Source organism: Myotis lucifugus, unplaced genomic scaffold (assembly GCF_000147115.1).
Source record: "Myotis lucifugus unplaced genomic scaffold, Myoluc2.0 scaffold_0, whole genome shotgun sequence".
NCBI lineage: Eukaryota > Metazoa > Chordata > Mammalia > Chiroptera > Vespertilionidae > Myotis > Myotis lucifugus.
In genome coordinates, this window is record NW_005871048.1 from 43,065,457 (window position 1) to 43,087,875 (window position 22,419).

The window sequence follows — 22,419 nt, forward strand, 5'->3', positions numbered from 1 at the left end:
TTTACCAATTCTGTGAACCAGACACACAAAAATGAAAATATAGATGTACAGAATTATTTAAAATTAAAAGTTTCGTTTGAAAAAGGGACTACATTGATAAAAATATTTACAACACACATGACAGGTAAATGATTAATATCTTTAGCACACAAATAGCTCTTACATTTTAACAACAAAAATGCAACAACCCTATAATGTTGGAGTAATAGATATAGTCAATGGAAAGCAGAATACCAAAAAAAAAATTCAACCCCATTGAAGCAACAGTGAATAATTTATATCCATCAGATTGTCAAAAAATAATAATATCTATTTTAGGGGGGATTAAAGAAAAATTCTACTATATTGTTTGTGGAAATGTGAATTACTAAAGTCTTTTTTGGAAAGCAATCTACAGTATTTATTAAATTGAAAATATGTATACCATAATCCACACAATTCCACTCTTATTAATTCATTTTATAGAAATAATAGTACTAATCTATAAAAGGATATATTTATAAAGCATTTAAATTGAGAATTATTTAATGAAGAAGTGGAGTGAGTGAGTGAGTGAGATCATGTGGTATTTTTCTTTCATTGACTGGCTTATTTCACTTAGCATAATGCTCTCCAGTTCCATCCATGCTGTTACAAATGGTAAGAATTCCTTCTTTTTTACAGCAGCATAGTATTCCATTGTGTAGATGTACCACAGTTTTCTAATCCACTCATCTGCTGATGGGCACTTAGGCTGTTTCCAGATCTTAGCTATGGTAAATTGTGCTGCTATGAACATAGGAATGCATATATCCTTTCTGATTGGTGTTTCTGGTTTCTTGGGATATATTCCTAGAAGTGGGATCACTGGGTCAAATGGAAGTTCCATTTTTAACTTTTTGAGGAAACTCCATACTGTCTTCCATAGTGGCTGCACCAGTCTGCATTCCCACCAGCAGTGCAGGAGGGTTTCTTTTTCTCCGCATCCTCTCTAGCACTTGTCGTTTGTTGATTTGTTGATGATAGCCATTCTGACAGGTGTGAGATGATATCTCATTGTTGTTTTGATTTGCATCTCTCGGATGATTAGTGACTTTGAGCATGTTTTCATACGTCTCTTGGCTTTCTGAATGTCCTCTTTTGAAAAGTGTCTATTTAGGTCCTTTGCCCATTTTTTGATTGGATTGTTTATCTTCCTTTTAAGTTGTATGAGTTCCCTATAAATGTTGGAGATTAAACCCTTATCAGTGATAACATTGGCAATATGTTCTCCCATGCAGTGGGCTTTCTTGTTGTTTTGTTGATGGTTTCTTTTGCTGTGCAGAAGCTTTTTATTTTGATGTAGTCCCATTTGTTTATTTTCTCTTTAGTTTCCAATGCCCTAGGAGCTGTATCAGTGAAGAAATTGCTTCGGCATATGTCTGAGATTTTGTTGCCTGTGGATTCCTCTAATATTTTTATGGTTTCCCGTCTTACATTTAAGTCCTTTATCCATTTTGAGTTTATTTTTGTGTATGGTGTAAGTTGGTGGTCTAGTTTCATTTTTTTATTTTTTTTTTTGCATGTATCTGTCCAGTTTTCCCAACACCATTTATTGAAGAGACTGTCTTGACTCCAATGTATGTTCTTGCCTCCTTTGTCAAATATTAATTGAGCATATTGGTTTGGGTCAATTTCTGGGTTCTCTATTCTATTCCATTGATCTATATGTCTGTTCTTGTGCCAGTACCAGGCAGTTTTGAGAACAGTGGCTTTGTAATACAGCTTGATATCTGGTATTGAGATCCCACTTACTTTGTTCTTCTTTCTCAGGATCAATGCAGCTATTCTGGGTCTTTTTTTATTCCAGATGAATTTTTGGAGAGTTTGTTCTAGGTCTGTGAAATATGCCGTTGGTATTTTAATGGGGAGTGCATTGAATTTATAGATTGCTTTGGGTAGTATGGACATTTTAATGATGTTGATTCTACCAATCCATGAACAGGGTATGTTCTCCCATCTGTTTATGTCTTCCTCTATCTCTTTTTTCAACATCCTGTAGTTTTCTGAGTAGAGGTCTTTTACCTCATTAGTTAAGTTTATTCCTAGGTACCTTAATTTTTTTGGTGTGATGGTAAATGGGATTGTTTTATTAGTTTCTCTTTCTGTAAGTTAACTATTGGTGTATAGAAATGCCACAGATTTCTTGGCGTTAATTTTGGATCCTTCTACATTGACAAATTCATTTATTAAGTCTAATAGTTTTTTGATGGAGTCTTTAGGGTTTTTTATATACAATATCATGTCATCTGCGAATAAGGACAGTTTTACTTCTTCTTTTCCAATTTGGATGCCTTTTATTTCTTCTTGTCTAATCACAATGGCTAATACTTCCAGTACTATGTCAAACAGGAGTGGTGAGAGTGGGTATCCCTGTCTTGTTCCTGTTCATAAGGGAAATTGTTTTAGTTTTTGTCCATTGAGTATGATGTTGGCTGTGGGTTTGTCATATATGGGTTTTATTATGTTGAGGTATGATCCTTCTATTCCCACCTTGCTGAGAGTTTTTATCAAAAATGGATGTTGGATTTTCAAATGCTTTTTCTGCAACAATTGATATGACTATGTGGTTTTTTCCTTTCAATTTGTTTATATGATGTATCATATTTATTGATTTGCAGATATTGTACCATCCTTGCATCCCTGGGAAAAATCCTACTTGATCATGGTGTATGATCTTTCTGATGTACTGCTGGATCCGATTTGCTAAGATTTTGTTGAGGATTTTGGCATCTAAGTTCATGAAGAATATTGGCCTGTAATTCTCTTTCATTGTGTTGTCTTTACCTGGTTTTGGTATTAGGGTGATGCTGGCTTCATAGAATGAGCTTAGAAGTGTTCCTTCCTCTTGAATTTTCTGGAATAATCTGAGGAGGATAGATTTTAGTTCTTCCTTGAATGTTTGTTAAAACTCCCCTGTGAAGCCATCTGGCCTCGGGCTTTTGTTTGCTGGAAGCTTTTTGATTACTGCTTCCATTTCTTTCATAGTTATTGGCCTATTGAGATTTTTAGATTCTTCCTGATTGAGTTTTGGAAGGTTGTATTTTTCTAGGAATATGTTCATTTTCTCCAGGTTGTCTAGTTTGTTGGAGTAGAGTTGTTCATAGTATTTTTTAACAATCATTTGTATTTCTGTGGGGTCTGTTGTCATTTCACCTCTATCATTTCTGATTTTGTTTATTTGGGTCCTCTCTCTTTGCTTCTTGGTGAGCCTGGCTAGAAGTTCATCAATCTTGTTTATCCTTTCAAAGAACCAGCTCTTGGTTTCATTGATCTTTTGTATTTTTTTTTAATCTATATCATTTATTTCTGCTCTAATCTTTATTATCTCCTTCCTTCTGCTCACTCTGGGTTTTCTTGTTGCTCTCTTTCTAATTCTTTGAGTTGTAGAGTTAGATGATTTACTACCATTTTTTCTTGCTTTTTGAGATAGGCCTGTAGAGCTATAAACTTCCCTCTCAGGACTGCTTTCATTGTGTCCCATAGGTTTTGGATTGTTGTGTTTTCATTGTCATTAGTTTCCAGGATGTTTTTAATTTCTTCTTTGATCTCATTGGTAACCCAATCAATATTTAGTAACATGCTATTCAGCTTCCAAGTGTTTGAGTGTTTTGGATTATTTTTATTGTAGTTTATTTCTAATATTATGCCGTTGTGGTCTGAGAAGATGCTTGGTATGATTTCAATCTTCTTGAATTTGGGGAGACTTTGCTTGTGACCCAATATGTGGTCTATTTTTGAAAATGTCCCATGTGCACTTGAGAAGAATGTATATTCCGCAGCTTTGGGGTGAAATGTTCTGAAGATGTCAATTAAGTCCATCTGATCTAGTGAGTCATTTAGGATTGCTGTTTCTTTGCTGATTTTCTGTCTAGAGGATTTATCCAGTGATGTCAGTGGTGTATTAAAGTCCCTTACTATGATTGTATTGTTGTCAATCTCTCCCTTGATATCTTCCAGAAGTTTTTTTATGTATTTGGGTGCTGTGAAGATATTTTTCCATTGATTTTTAAAGAGACTGGAAGAGAGAGGGAAAGACAGAGGGAAATGTCAATGTGAGAGAAACACATCAATTAGTTGCCTTCTGCATGAACTACGACCAGGGCCTGGGCCAGATAGGAGACCCCAACCGAGTTATGTGCCCTTGACCAGAATTGAACCCAGGACCCTTCGGTCCACAGACTGACACTCTATCCACTGACCGAAACCGGCTAGGGCATAATTCTTTTTTTTTAAATATATTTTTATTTATTTCAGAAAGGGACAGGGAGACAGAAATAGAAATATCAATGATGAGAGAGAATCATTGATTGGCTGCCTCCTGCAAGCCCCACACTGCAGATCAACACCGCAACCTGAGCATGTGCCTTGACTGGAAATCGAACTATGACCTCCTGGTTCATAGGTCAATGCTCAACCACTGAGCCATACCAGCCAGGCAAGAATTCTTAAATAAATGTCATTATATTCATAAGATGAATTTGGCAGTATTAAAAAGAATGCATTAGACAGACACCAATTAATTTGGAGGCTTTTCTCTAGTGTATGGTTCAGCAAGGAAATCAAGATTCAGAGAAGCTTATGTGATATGACCGTTTTTTTAATGAGAAAAACATACTGCATGTGAATGATTGCTTGTCTTTTTCTTTCTTTTTAAAAATGACATTGCTATTTACATAATTCACCCTTTCAAAGTGTACAAATCCGCATGTCATTTATTTTTACATTCATCTTAAACTTTCATGGAAAACTACGGAAGGCATCCCAGAGCACAGGAGCACCTCTCCCCACACCGAGGACAGAAACAGAGACGCGTCAGAAGCTTATCCTTGACCTATAGGCACAGTTGAAAGATCAGACACTAAAAATCGGTGGCTACTGTGCCATACAGATGCATTCAGGATTGCCTGGGGGATGTCTGAGAAGCATCTCACAAATGGGTTTGAAAACCCAAAGAATACAGTGCTAACTATCATCAAAATGCATATTCTTCCTAGCCCACTCCCTGGAGAAATTCTGGTAAAGAAAAAGACACTTCTAAAACATTATATTATCAACAAGTAATCTGCTACGCAGCTAAAAAGAATGTGTGAATAAAACTCTTCTACCGAACCCTGTACTTTGCCTTCTCCAGCCTTTTTCCACTTCTCCTTGGTTAGGCATTGGGTCTTGGCTAAACCAATATGTTCTGATTTTTTCCCCCCTATTTCTTTTCAAACCACATTAACTCACACAGGAGCCAAAACTCTTCACTAAAGAATAATTTATGACAGAACAACTAGCATTTTAAACAAAGTCGTTTTGGGGGAGGAGGGAGAAAAGCTAGGAGGTCAGGAGTTTATCCCCGAGCACAGCATGCTGGCAGCCTCCTCTCTATGGGCTGGCCTGCTGGGATTATCACATTACAGCCAGGGCCTGTGCCAAGGCCAGAAACAATACCACCCCGATCCTTTTCATCCCCTCCATGGTCTCGCAGAGCCACCGAGCCCACAGAGCAGTGAGGCTCGCTGCTCTAAGGACCCGGGTCCTGCAGAAGGGCTTGGTTTTCAGCAGTAGGAAAGTTACTGAAATGTAGGAGGCTTGGCTGCCTCGTGAAGAGAGGCCATGTTGCTGGGATAAGTGATCCTTAAGCACATCATGTGGTTCAATTGAAGGCAATGTGGTCCACCAACAAAAGCTCTAAGTGGTGCTGGGCAAGACAAGGCCCAACCAGCACAATACAAAAGGATGACTCATTAGACTTCCTACACAAATACTTGGCATCTCCCTTCCACTCACAAATCACAGGCAGACGCTGCGGGTCATGACACTGAATTTCACTCCAGGTCACCTTGTCAGCCAGACAGGTTCAAGGCCAAGGTGTATGACCCAGATGCAATGAACTCAGAGCTGTCATGCAACCTTGGGCAGTGGGACAAAAAACAAAGCCAACTGGGAGGAGCTTGGGGGGGGGCATGGATTTCCAGATCTGTGTGGTGGATGTCACTGGAGGCAAAGGTTGAACCAGAACTGACAAAAACCCTATTTCTCCTTCTTCTATTATAGGGAAAGTCTCAGATTCTCTGTAGAAAGTGAGAGAATTTAGTAAATGCTCCCCCGCCCCCGTGGGGGGTGGTGGGGGCTGGCGGTGAGTGTAGGAATAAACAGTGCATTGGCACCTGCTTGAGCAGGAGGGGATGGTTTGGACGTGTGCAGGTGGAGACAGCTGCTCCTGTAGTGGAGAACCATGTCTCAGGGACGGCCCTTCCTCCTCCTGCCTCTCCAGGGTCTCTGACCAGAGACAGCTGTCGGTGTCGGCATGCTCAGTGTCACTGGCTAGTGCGTCTGCGGAGAATCACGCTGCACTGGCTCCGGAATCCTGTAAGCCAGATGGTGAGCCTGGGGTCTGTGTGCTGAGGGAGCTGCTGCCATCTACAAACGGGCCTCCCTGGGGATTGACTGAGCTGGCACAGAGGGAACAGGCTCGTGCAAATGTCCTTGGTGTGGTCAACTGTGGTTTACTTGGCAAGGCTCACTGCCCTGTGCAGTATATGAATCAGATCCATAAGTGTCACTCCAGTCAACTTTGCAAATACTTCCAGCAGAATTCCCCCAATGGCTTATTAACGGTACATATTTTGTATTTCAAGAGCCAGCGTTCTCTTGGAAGACAGTGAGGTATACCAATAATTATAAGATTCCTCATGTCACATATGCTATTTATTATGACTATAAACTGTATAATATCTAATGACTTTTCTCCTAGATAAAGCTAATTTAATCCACTCATTTTCCATTTACTGGCTTTTCAGTTTCAATGGGGAAAATAAAAACAAAAGTGGAAAATGAATTATTTTTGTTTTATGAGAATTAATATAGCTAAGAAAATATCCCCTTCTAGGCCAGTAATGATAGGCCCCTGCCTGGCTCCAGCCGCGGATATTGTTTCAAACGTTACAGCATTTTGCTGATGAACATGCCCCACCGAATTCCTAACCATTAATTTTCTAAATTGTACTTTTTAAACTTGACAAGACTTGTTTGGATACGGAATTATATCTTCTTCTAAACGTCTTCCTTCTGAATTTATTTTTCCTTAGAGGAATATTTCCCTGCTTTGTACAACTTTCTTAATAGTCAGATATTCTCAGTTTGCTTCGCAGCCTCCTCTATCTCCATGTGTTAATTTTTGCATCTGAATGATGGATGCTAAAGGCCAGTTTCACAGTCAGAAGGTGTTGCCTTATGAGAGAAGGAGAGGAAATAAGATATCAGAGCAGGTCTGACCCAGGCTCTCATGTTGGTCTGGGGCTCCATTCCCCAGATTTTTCTTAAAAAGGACAGGTCAGATGCAGACCCAAGAACCACAGATACATCTTCCAGACTTGACTGTTTATGCTCTGCAGATCTCACAGCACAGGGCTTGTCACATCCAACTCCTTGTCAGTCTATACAGAAATCCCACTATAGAAATCACTTTCCAGGGCCATAAAGAGAAAGATTTTTTAAAAATATAGAGCTTTATGTCAACATTTACTAGAATATATATAATTTTTTATTATCATGTCCTGGATGCCCCCAAATCCCAAAGTTCATCCCATAGTAAGATTTTGGCTGCTACTTAGAAGACCACAACTTTGGAAAGGAAAGGGCTGCCTCCTTTAATAAAAGTATGAGAGAAAAACAAGGTAAAAAATGATTAAAGGCAACAGAGACCTAAAATGTATCTACTAATACTAGACATTAATATTTAATACTGACCTTTAATATTGAGCTTCAGATATTTTACCTATTTCTTATTATGAAAAATTCTTGTCATAAAGAAAACAATCACTAAATTCTCTTTGCTTCTATCTCGTATATTGTTGCTGAAAATCAATAGGTTCCAAACTTTCATGACCCTTCATATTACCATCTTGAGATTCTTAACCTGGGGTTCACTTAGATGGGAAAAAATAGTAGTGTTATCCATGACTTTGTTAGCAGTATAAATTACAGATATTTTTACATCATGCTATAGCTATATATGATGAATTATTTATTCTCATCTCTGTGTTGAAATCCAGTAAACTTTATAAAATTCCACTGGTTGATATTATTTTTAGTGTATTTATAAAGAAGCAAATGTATTACTATATTATAGATTTAAAAATATTTTGATAACTCCATGTCAAACTAATCCTATGTATTTTACTTTACTCATTAAAATATTTTCCAAAAAAATAAAATAAATTACTAGTATTCTAAGAAAGAATCCACAGGCATTGCCAGACTGCTGAAAGAGACTGGCTCATGTGTGCACACACACAACACACATACAAGCTAAAAATCACATACCAAGCCTACATGATTAATGGTATGGCCCAGGTGATATATGAATAGTCAAAGAAACTAGAAAAAAAAAGTATCAGTGTTGGCCATGTGAGGGGATGAGAAAATACAGGAATATGCACCTGAAATTTACTTTCCCAACTCTAACACCTGTGGATGACATTTACATACTTGTGTGTGTGTGTGGGGGGGGGGGGGGATAGTGAGCCGCAGCATGGTTTAATCATAAAAAATGCTGAATCCTTTTGAGTTCACTATTGCTGAATATTCTATAGGCAACATTGTGCAACTCGTTACATTTGAGGATACATTTAAAACCCTACAAATTGCTTCACTACTTTGAGGCCAATCCTGGAACAACAATCTGAAACAATCTCTCTCCTCCCATTGAAATGCTAATTTAAGTATTTTTAAATATCTCACCTAAAGCTGTATATTGCTTGGATTAGTGCTTCCAATCTTATCACAGGTATTTGCACTTGGTGCTGCCAGCAATACTAGTTTCAGTCATTTTAAATATAAAACCTGCTCAGGAAATTGGTTTCAAAATCCCTCTAGTGGAGAAGTCACCTATTAAATCTCTCTCTCCGCAGATTGAGTGTTGCCCTGTGTTCTGGAATTAAGTATTTAACATTTCCAACAAGTGGCTACAGATAATGCAGGTAATTGTACATTGAAAGCATTTTGCTCTATCTCCTGACCCAGCAGAGGCCCATTTTATGAGGCTCTAAAAAAACCTCAGTCATGTATAGAAAAATGAAAAGGTACAGGTTGGGCAGTGGTCTTTACTAGAAGAGATTGTCAGCAATTGAGAGCTGAGTCTTACAGAAACGTGAGGCCCGAAGAAAAATTACTGAGAAAGTTATAGCAGTAACTTTCTCCATCTTATCGTGTCCTTCGCTATTCTTTTCTGCTCCCTACTCTGCCCCCTCTCCTGTCTCCTTTATTTTCTCCTTTAAATTTCTAAACTCTCTCTTTCTCTTCCTCTATTTCCCATTTTCATCTCTCCCTGTCTTCCTACTATTTTCTAGTTCTTTCTCCCATCTCTTCTTTTCTGCTTTTCTCCTTTAATTTCTTTTTTGCCTTCCCCTTTTTGAGCTCTATAAGAAAATCCCACCTTTGTAAGGAAAGTACAGTAGTCATGGGAGCCCTCAAGAGGAAGTGTCTGCATGATCTATTGTTTCCCATTCTTTTGCTTTCAAACTACCTATGTCTTTATATTTGAAGTGTCTCCTGTTAGTGGTGCATATTTGGGTCATGCATATGTGAGCACAAGTATGTTTTAATCCATCCTGGTAACCTCTTTTAATTGGAATGTTAGACCATTTATACCAAATCTAATTATTGATAAAGTTGAGGTTAACTTTATCATTTTGGACACAGACAACAGTGTGGTGAAGAATGGAGTGGGGAGGGAGGTGGTGGGAAGGGGGGCAGAATAAGGGATATCTGAGACATAGGAGACACAGGACATAGGAGATCGTGTTCAATTCCTGGACAGGGCACATGCCTGGGTTGCAGGCTCTGTCCCCAGTGGGAGGCGTGCATGAGGCTGCCAATCGATGCTTCTCTCTCATCCTTGATGTTTCTATATCTCCCTCTCCCTTCATCTCTGAAATCAATAAAAATATATTTTTTAAAAATAGTATCAATAATAAAAAAAGGAGTGGGGGAAAAAAGCAAACTAGTTTATTTTGATAAAAAATCAAAGTCTGGTTACCTTTGGGATTGAGAGATGCCTGAGTAGAAGCATAGAGATGATTCTGGGAGGGGCTGGGAATGTGTATATCTTGATCTAATTCCAAAAATGTATGAATAAAAGGAAGAGAATGGTTTCATTAAGACTATCAACAATGAAAAATTATGGTGTTATTCATAGGTAAAAAATAATAACAAAAATCTTCTGTCCATCTTCAGAGAACATAAATTAAAAAGAAAGCTTTTGCACTCAATGTCATAAAAATTTAAACTTCTATGTCAAAAAAAAATACTCTGGATAATTGACAAGGCAAATCATACACTGCTTTTCAAAAATTGCAAATATCCTTAAGATATAATGATTTGCTACAAATAAATATAATAATAAATAGTTATCACCTATGGCCAGAAAATTTTTTTTTGATTGCCTAGATAAAGATCTTTTTTTTTATTCTTTTAAAAAAAAATATTATAATAAGTATTACAAAGGGTATTACATATGTGTCCTTCCCCCACCCCCCGCCCTTGACAATCCCCTGGCCTCCCTTAACACCCAGTGTCTTATGTCCATTAGTTATGCTTATATGCATGCATACAAGTCCTTCGGTTGATCTCTTACTCCCCTCCCTTCTGCCCCCCAACCCTCTCTGGCCTTCCCACTGCAGTTTGACAATCAGTTTGAGGCAGCTCTGCCTCTGTATCTATTATTGTTCAAAAGTTTGTAATGGTCTTTATTATCCATGAATGAGTGAGATCATGTGGTATTTTTCCTTCATTGACTGGCTTATTTCACTTAGCATAATGCTCTCCAGTTCCATTCATGCCCAACAAAGTATAAAAATTTTGTTTATTAAAAAAGGAAAGCATTACAATACATAATACCACAATATTTTTAGCTTATCAAAATGCTAAAGATTCTAAAGAGATAATAGTATATAAAAGTGAGGGAATAAAGTTCTCTCACATGTTGTTGGTGAAAGAATAAATTGGTACAAGGATATTTATTTGCAAATACTTTGAAAATATTGTTCATTTTAATGTATGAATCCATTTATAAGAATACATCCAAGAAAAAATAAATATATGCACAAATGTTTGCTATAGTAAATTTATTGAGTAAAAAAAAAAGGTAGCAAAGCATTATGTGCAGAAAATTCCATTTTCAGAAAAATAAATATCTGGGGGTGGGGCATTATGAGTAAGTTATAATTTTCTTCAGTTTTTCTATTTGCATGTTTAATTTTTAAAAACAATTTGATTTATTTAAAATTCTATATGACCCTTAATTTACATTTTTGAAAATTATAAATATATTTAAGTAAGCATATATATATATAGAAAATGAATATGAAGGAAATTATCACAATATTTACTGTAATTTTTACTGCAATGATAGCCTTTGGGATATTAATTTTCTTTAACATTTTTGAGTGTTTCCCTATAATAGATACATATATTTCTTTTTAAATAATATAGAACAATTTCTAAAGTAAATGAGAAATTTAGAGAAGTACTAATAGAAAGTCCACCATGGAAAATGCTAACTAAAATTGTTCATATATGAAATAGTTAAATTAGAAAGAAAAAACTAAAACAAAGACAAAAATGAAGAAAAGTCCATGGAAAATCCATGAACTGAAGGGCCTAAATGATTCTATTGCCAACCTAGAACATTGCCGACTAGGCCATTTCTTTGAATAATCTGATTAGGTTAAGCTAATTGGAAATATTTAGAAATAAAAGAAAATCCTCAGATCTATTTTTATCTTAGGAGTTAAGCAGAGGGACCCTTTCATACTTTTCCTGAGAACACTGATGCTTTCTTAAAGACTCACCCAAGTGATCTAGACCAGAACTAGTTTGTTCTCTGAGCCCCCAGGGATAATTTAACTTTGCCCATTGTATCTTTTATTACTGAAATATCTGAGACAGAATTCTGGCTATTTTATAACCAAATTGGCAAAACTAACCAAATTTTCTGGTTGTACACTAGTGAAAAATGCCTACATTTCTCATGACACATCCTCAATTTTAGGACCCATTTATAACTCGATGACATTCAGACGGAAAGAACCAGTTTCTTTTCTAACTGTACCCCAATATGAGAAGAAATGTGATTAAGAGAAATGGCTTATCTATCCTGTGAATAAATGAAAACTATTTGTCATGTGGTGACTTGAAAGCTGTTTAAATCTAGAGTATATTTCACAAAGTGGTGGTTAGAAAAGGCTCTGCACACAATAGGCCTTTATCTTGTTTCTCTAGATGAGTAGTTTTCAAGTATTCACTGCACAGTCCCTGGAGTAGCAGCACTGTTAGAAATGCAAATTCTTGGGCTCCACTGTACTACTGAATCAAAAACTCAGGTGTTGTGGCACAATAATCAATTATGAACAAGCCACCTAATGAATCCAGTGATTCATGCACAGTTTGAGAATGATTGCTCTAGATGGTCTTTTGTGCAGGTCCTTTACAATCTATGCAGAGAAGATAAAAGCATGATGGCCTCATCTATAGAAACAATTTTATTTCATGATGAATCTTTTTGAAATTGTACAGCATTATCTATCATTTATTATCTCTGAAAGGTGAAAATCTGACATCAGAATTCTTACGATGAATAAACAACATAGTGACATTTTAGAAGCAAATTCATATGTCAATGTGTTCCTACTTAACATGGAATATGGTGAAGACAGCAGATCCTACTGAAAGAACCTAGGTTACATGTTGTCATATAATATCCTTGTGTTCATTAGACTAAAACAAAGCCCTGAAATCTCAGCACCCACCAACATTGATAAAATAAGAATATTATCCTATCGTTACTATATATCTTAAAAATAGAGTTTAAGATGATCTCTTTTAGCAACTCAGAAATATATTAGAGGATAGAGGTGAAGAATTTGTGGCACACATTGTCCAAAATAATAAAAGTCTGCAAATTATCAATTTAGCTGTGTTGAGTCTATACTCTACAGCAAGAACACTTTCTAGAAAAGAGAAGAGAATCAGAGTATATACATTTTGGTGGAAGGGTGTGATTTGACAAGAGATTCATGTCCATTTCTAATCATACAAGAAAAATATATCAGCAAGGATGATGAATAAAGCCACTTTTGTCTCAGGGTAATCTCTGGGATCTTCCGAAAATGTTGAACACATCCTTTCTTTCTTTCATCTTTAATGTTTTATCTATCTGTTGCTGTTATCTATTTATTTCTGTAATTTGGACAAGACTCTATGGAGGGATAGTTTGTCTCTACTCCACAAAGCATTAGCTGGGATGGCTTGAAACCTGGGAACTAGAGTGAGTGAAGGCTCATTGACTCAGATGTCTCATGATTGAACCTAGTTGTTGGTTGAGGATTTAGTTGGGATTGCTGGCCAAAGACTTATCCATGTCTTCCTTCTGTTTGGCCCAGGCTTCTAAGGGTGTGCATTCTGAGAGAGACAGGTGGAAAGCCATATACCTTTTGTAGCCCAGCCTCGAAAGTCAAAGCTGGAAAGATGTCTGCTGCACTCTATTAGAGCACTTACCATCTTCCCCAGAATCAAGGGAAAAGAACACAGACTCGCACTTATTGATAAATGAGTGTGAAATTTCTAGAAGAGAATGTAGGACCAGAAATATAGCTATGGTCACTTTTGCAAAATACAGTGTGCCACAGTCCTCTGGCCATAACAATTCACATTTCTTCCCTAGAGATAAGAGTGAGCAAGATCTTAGATGCTTCCAGCCTCTAGCCTTAGAGCAGCCGTGGGCAAACTACGGCCTGCGGGCCAGATCCTGCCCGTTTGAAATGAATAAAACTAAAAAAAAAAAAAAAGACCGTACCCTTTTAAGTAATGATGTTTACTTTGAATTTATATTAGTTCACACAAACACTCCATCCATGCTTTTGTTCCGGCCCTCCGGTCCAGTTTAAGAACCCATTGTGGCCCTCGAGTCAAAAAGTTTGCCCACCCCTGCCTTAGAGCCAACCCAGCTCTTCCGAGTATAGCAAAAGAAAGCTAACCCCACTGAGCCCTGCCTAAGTTGCAGATTCATGAGCAAAATAAATGTTTTTATTGTAAGCCATTATGTTTGGACTGATTTGTTATACAGCAGTCAATAAGTGGAATACAGATCTTCAACTTTTTTCACTGGCTAAACACAGGTAAGAGACACAATAGCATCAGAGATAGGCTGGTTCTCAAGCTCTAACTCCTTCTGTTACTCCAGAAAACATTTTGAAATACAAGTAAGTGGGAGTTATATCATAGTAATAACCCTGAATTCACTTGACTTTAGACAAAAATAATATTTTACAAATTTTGGTACCTCACCTATTGCTTCTGACACACCACACAACTGTGTTACAACGAGATGTAGATAAAAAGCCACTCACCTAGACACTCCTAGAGGTAAATGCTGCTTTAAAAGAGTTTAACAAATGTCTGCAAAATTAACAAATGAATGCAAAAACCTGAGTTTAGTTCTTTCTGTCTTTCAAGAAGATTCGCCTGCAGTAGCTTGCTTCTGGCTGGACAGGAATGTATAAAAGGAATGAGAAATGGAAATATTATCAATAAGCGACTTTTTATGTTCGTGCTGAGAGGTGGTGGAGGAACCACAAGTCACTCTCTCTATCTCAGACACCTAGCCCATCGGGCGAGTTACATCTTCACAAGTACAGTGGGCATACTTCTCCTTGCGCCCAGTAGAGTCTCACCATTCCATTTGATTTCACATTCTTCCCAAACAGAATTTTCTACAATAACTTATGTGGTCATTATACTCATAAGTAAAGTGCTCAGAAAATAACTTATGGGTTTGTGGGATGTATTATGATCTCTGGACAAATTTCTGGAATAATTTCTAAGAGAGGGGATCTGGATAATGTACTTTACATCCAAACAGATAGTCCCAATCTGGAATCAAGACATGAGAATCATGTTTGCCCTGGATTCATCATGTTACACTCTGTTAGCTGTCCTCCTCTTAACAATCTGACTCCTTGCCAGTTGTAACACTACATCTGTTAGTTACAGCTGGGCAGTAAGTAGAATTTTCACTAAAAGCACTCAACATAGTTTTTCAATGGCTTCTACTGATACTTTAAAGTCAGCTTCTAAGTGTTCTGTAAAATTAATTTGCTTGCTCAGGATTGCATATTTCCTTTATCACAGTATGCAAGGAAGCCATGGGAAGAAAGTCTTTGCCCAAGTTTCTGTTTTTAAGGAAATTTGTCTTCTATCTAGCCCAGTCGCCTTGCAAAAAATATTCAAGATTTAATCAAAACATTTTATAAGTTTTTTAACAGGAACATTGGCTTTGATAATTAAGCCATCATACTTTAATCTTTCATACTATTCATTAAAAGCAAAGCCACAGCCCTGGCAGGTGTGGCTCAGTTGGTTGGAACATTGTCCTGTGCAGGAAGGGTTGCAGGTTTGATTCCTGGTCAGGGCACACTCAGGTTGCACATTTGATCCGATGCAGGAGGCAACCAATTGATGTTTTGCTCTCACATTGATGTTTCTCTCTCTCTCTCTCTCTCTCTCTCTCTCTCTCTCTCTCTCTCTCTCTCATTATGATTACTACAATATGGAAAATCTGAAACATTAAAACAAGTAGCCTAGCACATGCTGTTCTTAAAATAAAGCCAAGATCTTTTATTTTAACCTCCAAGGAGCACATACTTTGCACATATGGGAAGACACGGGGTCCCCAATGCTCTGGGCTAGGCTATAAATAAAGAATGTATCACATGACAGATAAAAGCAGAGCCTGATTTTCCTGTTCTCCCTGAACACCCAAAAGATCAGAGAGTTAATTCTTGTCTCTGAAGTCTAAAACCATCAATTATGAAAAGTCTCTCAGTTAGGGATTACTTTTATTTTCATCAGTCTCCATAAACTTGAAAGCACTAAATGTCCAAGCTCATAAGATGTATTCTCTGACTTGTTCACCAATCTATCGAGTAGACTTGTATGTGCATATGAGTAGGTATAGATACCTCCATCTCTCAATATTTTATGAGGCAAAAACATCATTTGCTTTTATAAAGGAGCCCCTCTCCCCTTTTCACAAAAACAGGGCTTTTTAAACAAAAAGTGCAACATTCCTGTGAGTCAGACCCTTCCCAATAGCCTACTACATTCATCATATTAAGTGAACTTCCAACAGAGGGAGCGGACTTTGGGCATTAGGAGGGTGCTCTCCAGGCATTATAATCTCTGTGCTCAAATCCAAAGGACTTACCATAACTGGCCTCTGCCTCATTACCTAGCATTAATGAGGAGATGTCAATTTGGAACATCCTATTGGTCACAGTGACCAAAATGAAAGTTTATAAAAATAAACTGAGTAAAACGTTTTGGGGTTTGGGCCATAGGCGTTGGGGAAGGTGCTCTGCCTGGTGTGGCCTTGTGTTCCCCTGTGTTCTGTTCTGGGTAGATTTAAACCCAAACTCTCCTTGCAGGCAAACCCATGGATTTAACTACAGGGTGCCTGGGATGCTGAACCTATTCTCCTAGCATTGCAGCTACTCTCAGCTCAGCATGGGGTGACAACTAGGCAATGGAGGTGAGCATGAGCAAGTTCATAGTGTGAAGGTTCTTCTTAGTGTATCTCTGAAAGAATCTTGCTCAAAAAGTTCAAGTTTAGGTGACCTTGAGATGAAATACAAGAATCTTAAACTAAAGAGTTTTTATTGGCTTCATTAATTTCTAACTGTGGAACAGTGAAAGCTGTCAAAAATATCTAGCTATGGCGTAGGCAGGCAGAGAGCAAATGTGACCATATTGAATGACCATATTGATATCTCTTATCAACCAGATATCAACTGCCTTTCTCTAAACATTGCTAGTTCCTGAGTTTAAGCAGTGACTATTTCCCAAAGGTTTGGAGCTTCTGCAATAAGCCTCCTAGAAGTGAATACAGTACCTAGCAAAACTTCCGTGAGTATTAAAAGCATAAAGCGATCATAGGCTAGGCTCAGACAATTTAGTGTATAAACATGCTTTGGGGTCATCCTAATGTTATAGAGTCTGTTCCTTAAATTTATGCTTGTGATACCCTAATGTGCTTTCAAATGGTAATTGTCTAATCAATATTTTATTATCATCTGTAGGGAAACAATTATAGGGTGTTAGGACTACCATCTCCCCCTCCCCCTGCCCCCATCCCTCCAAGAAAAAGAAATCTCTCCTGCTTATCTTGTCATTCTTAGGACAACAGTAAAAAGTTAAAAATACTTTTCTCCTGGGATAGAAGAATTAAAATATAAGTAGTACCTCTTGCCCAGCAGCTGTGTGGATAAAATAAAATTCTGCTAAAGAAGAAATAGCACAGAGATAGGAAGGTTCGGTGTAGGTAGACTTTGTTTCCTTGAAGATTTTGATGAAAAAGATATTAGAAGGAGAAACCAACATCAGCTGTCTGGACAACTGAGAACCACCATAAAGCTATGCCTTTTCTTCACTGCTGTTTTATTTACAGACATTTACACTGGTCTTTAGAGCATAAACAGTGTCTATCTTACTCTGAATGTACTAATTTGACCCAGAAATACTCCCATACAAATGTGTACAAAAGATATTAATATTGGACCCCTAAACCCCCCAGATCAGTTTCCATATTTAAAATGAGACTCATTTAATAAAGACATTTTCAGCTCATTAGTGGTTGCCCCAGTTCACATACCCTTTGCACACGAGACAGAACACTGTGTCCTTCACGAGATAGTTTCAGTTGCGCATGCACTGGGATTGAGTTATCATGCTGACTTAATTTACTGCTGCAACTCTTGCATCAGTCAAGCCAGAAGGGTATAATTAGAAGGAAGATGTTCTTAAGTATTAAAAATGTAATCATGGCAAAGCAGGTCAAAGAGAAATGATTACCTGTGTGGACAGCTTCTATCAAGCAGGCATTGGGGTAAATTACCAAGATGCCAAGCCATTAAGCAGAACTCTTAGAGAAACCACTAACATTTACTTTCAGTGCTTCCCAGGGAAAGTACAAAATGCACAGGTCCCTAAAATGATCTCAGATTGTCTTCTGAGGTAAGTTACTCCTGGCTGTAATCTATTTGTTCTCTCTCTTGTTGCAGTTTGTATTATTCTTTATTATTTAAAAAATTACTCTTTGTGACATATTCGGCGAGGGTTTTTCTATCACTGTAGGTCACTGGTTTTCCTTATATTTATTCAGAAGAAAATTTACTGGCTACATTTTTTCAATCACCCTTTACAAAAGAAGTCCCCTGAATCTTCAAGAGAGTCCTGGCTTTACCCACAGAGCCCTCTACTAACCAGATGCCAAGAAGAGTTAGGGCGATCTTCCTTCTGTTCAACCACACCATGAGACCACAGGGTCGCCAGTGTTCACAGGGATCAGTACATGGAATACCAGCATTCCGACCTTTACTTCCAACTCCCAACAAAAGCCCAGCAGAGGACTTCCAGCCAAGATGGTGCAGAAAGTTAGTCATAGGCATATTAAAATGCAGTTAAATTCTCTCTCTCTAAAAAAAAACAAAAACAAAAAAAACAACACAAAAAACCCCCCAAAAAAACGCATTCAGAAATGCTGAAAGAAAAGGCATGGAAAAGTTCTACTGGGCAAATAGCTGCTATGGCAAAAGTAATGGAGACAATGTAGAATTTAAGGTAAAATTGTTCACTGTTACTAGAGGTAAGGATCAAAGGATCAATAATTTCTTATAATAAAAGACTTACCCTACCAAGGAATTCTACCAAGTATGAAGTTTTTGCTATAAGTAACAGAGAGAGTCTCAATATAAATGGAATAAAAGCAGATAGAATAATAATGAAGAATTAACCAATTCAGAATACCAGAGTAGGATTTTTTAATACTCCTCTATCAGGCAAAGAAACTACCTGAACTATATGAGATTTAAATAAAAAATCAGTAAGATATATATATATATATGTATATATATATAGATAGATAGATAGATAGATATAGATATAGATATAGATATAGATATATAGATATATATAGATATAGATATATTTAGAACAATCATGCAACTAACATAATTTTTTTCAGTTCATGTGGAAACTTTATAAAAGTTGACTACAAACCAGGCCACAAAGTAAGTCTCCAAAGTGTTACATAATCTGTATAATAAAGACTATACTAGACAATGCAATTTAGATGGAAATCAATAATTAAAGGTTAATTTATAAATATATTTGAAAACAGAAAATGCTCTCCTGAATAACACCTTGGCCAAAGAGGAAATTAAAGGGGAAAAGAATGACAATAAACATTCCACTCAAAAGTGCAGCTGAATGGTATGTAGAAATTACGAGCTTCTTTCTAAGGACAAGGCTGTCATGAGGTAAAATTTAATGAAGAAAGAATTACAAAAATGCAAAGATTCTAGAAGACTAATAATGACAACTTTTTAACTCCTACACAATGTCTGACATTCTTACATCCACTTTGTGCTGTTTTAGTAAGCATTTCTGTGCTATATTTTCACAGAGCATGAAAGGTTTGCTGGTAAAAAGGTTGATGCTTAAGTAGTCAGATCATGAACACAGAAGTCAGATGGCACAGGCTTGAATTTCTGCTCTTCTAGTTGAAAGACTAAGGGCAAGTTATTAGCTTCTTATGCTTCAAATTTTTTCTAAATTGTTTTAGTTATTATAGATTTTTTTTGCCCTTTAAGTTCTAGAATCAACTTGTGTATGTGTACATAAAATCCTACTGGGTAGAATTTTTATTAAATCTATAGATAATTTTGGGGACAGTTGACATCTCTACTGTGTTAAGATTTTTAGTCCATAAACATGGTATGCCTTTCCATTACTTAGGTCTTTATGAAAAAATTTTTTCACAATATTTTGTAGTTTTAAATATAGAGACCTTGTACATATTGTATAAGATGTATACTTAAGTATTTCATATTTTAATTCTATTGTAAAAGGTAATGCATTTAAATTTTGGTTTCTAAATTTTCACTGCTTGTACATAGACATACAATTTATTTTTGTGTATTGACTTCATATCCTGCAATCTTGCTACACTCACTTATTAGTGTACATTAGAGAGTTTTAAAGGGATTTCATGAATCAACTTAGAGAGATGTCCCCAGAGCAGCCCAAGTCTTCAGTGGAGAAATCTCACTGAGTGTTGTTTAGAAACAAAATATTGGAAATTGCAAGAGGGATAGGGCTCACTAAGTAGGAATGTTTTCCCCTTATTTCTATATATTCTCTCCCTTTCTGTTAAACGGCATTTAGTTTTGGAAACAATCATTTCTACATGCAAACATTAGAACTGTGTAAGACTGGATGCCTTAGGTTTAGTATAGGCACAGCTTCACTTCCCATATGTGTAGTCCTGCATAATAATTTCTGGGTTGATTCTAGTGTTTTTTGTTTTTGTGCTTTAGTTTGAAAATTCTTGAGGTACCTACATATTTAAATACGATTAAATCATTTCTGGGATAGTGTTGTTGCTAACTGTATTGTATTACATTCAAATCCATATATGAAAATGCTCAGTTAATCAGAATATTAATTTAACTAAAAGTCAGTCCACTAGAGATAAACAACCTTTTGCAAAATGAGGCAAATCCACTAGTGCTAAACCATAAAGAATATACAATGAAGTTACCATTACTTTGTCAGCCACATAATTAGAAAAAATTAATTGGTATCTATAAACCACAAAGAAAGTAGGCTGATGGTTGGTTACAATTCTTTGTTTTTTAAAAAATATATACATTTTTATTGATTTCAGAGAGGAAGGGAGAGATAGAGAGAGATAGAAACAGCAATGATGAGAGAGGATCATTGATTGTCTGGCTGCCTCCTACATGCTCCACATTGGGGATCGAGCCACAACCCGGGCATGTGCCCAGACTGGAAATTGAACTGTGACCTTCTGGTTCATAGGTCGATGCTCAACTACTGAGTCATGCCAGCCGGGTACAATTCTTAATCTTAATATCCTACACCTTGTTACAGTCCTCAAAGAAAGTGTTAAAAACCTCCTAGAAAAAATGACTCAAATAGCTAATACTACCAGTGACCTAACTGTTATTTATCACCCCAATTTTCTTGAAGGACCTATATAATAAATGTGCCTTATATTTTCTCTTTCTAAATATAATATATATATCTTGACCCTTCAGACAGTGACAATGACTTTTTATTTAAAATCTGATTTATTTTCTATCATTTTGTAGATAGCAATTATTAAATAATTGTTAAATAAATCAATTAATGAAGAAATGACTGCAACAATGACTTAGTGTGAACAAAATCAGTAAAAAGGGATGCTAATTAGAGCCAGCATGCCACAGCTTAAGGGCATGCACCTTCCCTCTGGGATGAGCAGATGAGTCTGTGGTCTCTGAGCATCTCATGGACCCATTATCTGGCAATGCACCCCCATCTTGGTGCCTAATTAAAGCATTTCTCTGAAAGGCATCAAAAAGTTAAAGTCGCTTCAAACCAGATGTGTCTGGCATGCAGAAACATTCTGGCCCTAGCAAACTGCAGTCTCTTCATCTGGGTGATGTAAGCACTGGCCTTAGCTGTACCCAATTTAGACCTCAGAAACTTGTCCATTTGTACTATGCTATTTACCCATTACACTCATTCAATTTTCCCACATGCCTTTCCCAATTATCTACCAATTTAGTCCATTTAATCTATCTCTACTATAGTAAATATGTTCCCCTTTAGCATTTACTAGCACTTGGGCCGGACTTTCAAGGGCCTCTAACAGGCTTTGTGATTCATTTATTTTTCCTCTTCCCATTCAATTTTGTACTTATGAATCATCACAAAAGTGGATGCTGCTGCTGTGGACAAATGCACTGGCAAGACCCTAACTACACAACTGCCCATTTAGTCCTGAAACTACATGAAACAGAATAATGGCTGAAAAATTGATGTAGGCCACAGGGCAGAAACCATACTTAAACTTCATTCAGCATAGCACCTGCCACAGAGCTGATGCCTGGGTGCCATTTACTGTCCTTTCCATTATTGTTGATAATAGCAGTGCTTACAAATAGAACAACATTTCTCCTGCTGCAGATCAAAAGAATCTAGAAAAATAGCCAATTATTGTATTTGAGAGGAAGAAAGTAATAATTCAATTTCCTCAGTTTTGCTGGGAGCTTGGCAGCTAATGTTAATTATTATCTCTAGTCATTTGGGCATCAGTATAACTAGCACTTCTAAATTAAATAAAGAGCAGTTGTCTATTTTTGTTGTGTAGGCGATTTGGCCCATTCTAACTTTTGGGAAGGAGACCGGTCTTGCTTATCTGACTTACAGGCACTTCTCCCGGGCACTTCAAAGCACTCCTAACTCTCCTTCAGCACTGACCATTCGCCATAAGGATCCCGGAGGCTG